This window comes from Rutidosis leptorrhynchoides, chromosome 1 (assembly GCF_046630445.1).
Source record: "Rutidosis leptorrhynchoides isolate AG116_Rl617_1_P2 chromosome 1, CSIRO_AGI_Rlap_v1, whole genome shotgun sequence".
Classification (NCBI taxonomy): domain Eukaryota; kingdom Viridiplantae; phylum Streptophyta; class Magnoliopsida; order Asterales; family Asteraceae; genus Rutidosis; species Rutidosis leptorrhynchoides.
The window spans coordinates 147,275,416-147,277,434 of NC_092333.1; the positions used below are offsets into that span (position 1 = coordinate 147,275,416).

General features: G+C 37.7%; 1 non-coding gene across 1 annotated transcript; it reads left to right on the top strand.

Moving 5' to 3' along the window:
• The first annotated feature begins 1,124 nt into the window (after nucleotides 1-1,124).
• On the top strand, nucleotides 1,125-1,231 carry LOC139887112 (small nucleolar RNA R71). The gene has a single exon (XR_011772957.1). It is a non-coding gene; the product is annotated as a small nucleolar RNA R71 (small nucleolar RNA).
• The last annotated feature ends 788 nt before the right edge of the window (nucleotides 1,232-2,019 follow it).

Genomic DNA, 2,019 nt, shown 5'->3' on the forward strand with positions numbered 1-2,019 from the left:
ATTCACCCGGATCACCCACCCTGGGTGGAACTTTTGGTGGAACTGTCTTCACCGGGTTTATCTTTACGATTTTTGTTTCTTGTACTTTCTTATTCTTCTTCTTCTTTCCAGAGGTATCACAAACTTTATTACCTATTACTTGCTCATACTCAACTCCTTTTCTTGGAAACAGGATGGGTGGTCTGTATGGTGCCACCACTGGCTTTACATACTCGGGTGGTGGTGGTGTTGTAACTTCTTCATTGTTACTCACATCAAAAACCTTCCCATCTTCTGATGATGGTTTTTCAGAATTTGTTGACACCATGTTAACATTCTCACTCCGAGGATTTACTTCAGTATTACTCGGTAGCTTTCCTTATTCCCTCTCACTCATCATGCTAGTAAGAGTACCTACATGTTTTTCTAGATTCAAAATGGAAGCTTGTTGAGTTCTTAATGACTGATCAAACCTCTCATTGGTTTGGGTTTGAGATTTAATAAATTGTGTTTGAGATTCCATTAGCTTTGCCATCATTTCTTTCAAATTTGGCTTTTTCTCTTCGGTTTGTTGTGGTGGTTTATACAAGCCAGGTCTTTATTGATTGAAAGTGTTGTTTTGAGTTGGTTGGTTATTCGGACCTTGTTGGTTGTATGAGTTATTGTTGGGTCCATTTGGATTGTAAAGAATGTTTTGATTTCGATTGAAGTTTGGCCTTAGCGGTTGATAATTATTTTGATAATTATTTCCTGGCCTTTGGTTCATGTAGGAAATATTCTCACGTTGTTCCATCGTTTGTTCAATGTGACAATCTTTTATTAAGTGTGGTCCACCGCATTGCTCACAACTGATTCGTATTGCGTGAATATCTTTAGTCATCTTTTCCATTCGTCTCTCGAAAGCATCTATTTTTGCGAAAATGGAATCAAAGTCATGGCTAGAATCGGCTCTAGCCACTTTAGATGAACAAAAGATATCTTTTTCCTGATGCCACTCATGTGAGTAGGAGGCAGTGTTATCAATAATTTTGTGAGCTTCGGCTGCGGTTTTCTTCATAATGGAACCACCAGCTGCTATGTCGATGTCTTTTCGTGTAGTAATATCGACACCTTGGTAGAATATTTGTACTATTTGATGAGTATCTAAACCGTGTTGAGGACATCGTCTCAACAATTTTTCGAATCTTGTCCACGCCTCATATAGAGTTTCATTTGGCTTTTGCGTGAACGTAACAATTTCTCCTTGAAGTCTCACAGCTTTAGATGCCGGAAATAATTTTTTAAGAAAATTTTCAACTAAGACATCCCATGTGTCAATCGCCCCTTCAGGTAACGATTCTAATCAATCTTTGGCTTCTCTCTTTAAAGTCCAGGGAAACAACATGAGATAGATCTGTTCATCCTCAACTTCTCTGATTTTGAATATAGTACAGATCCTATTAAAGGTTCGAAGATGTTCGTTTGGATCTTCTTTTGACATACCACTATATTGGCATTGATTAGTTACCATGTGTAGGATTTGTCCTTTGATTTCATAATCTGGCGCATTAATGTCTGGCTTAATAATGGCGTGTCCTTGGCCAGTGCGTGTGGCTCTTATTCGATCTTCCATACTTAGAGGTTCCGTTACTTCCATAATTGAGTTTGTTAAATCTGAATCACTAGAGGATTCTGATTTAATGGTTTCTTCCTCGACAATCTCTGGTTGAATGATTTGTGGTTCAGGAGGAATGATTAGTGGTTCAGGATCTCTGAATTATCCTTGAATATCCTCCGGGTTCTCAATTGTGAGGTCGGGTTCAAAAAATGGATTATCGAAAATTTGAATTTAAGTACTTGGTCGACTAGATGATGAATCTAAAGAAAAATCAACAGCTGCAATATTGGCTAGATGTCTTAATCGAGTTACAGGTGGTGAACGTTTTGCTCGGTGCATTCACTGAATATCCTATTAGTTATAAAAGATAAAAATTATATAAGTTATCAAATTAATAGACTTTTCTGATTTTGCCCACGTTTCGAATAGCCAATAGATGCAGC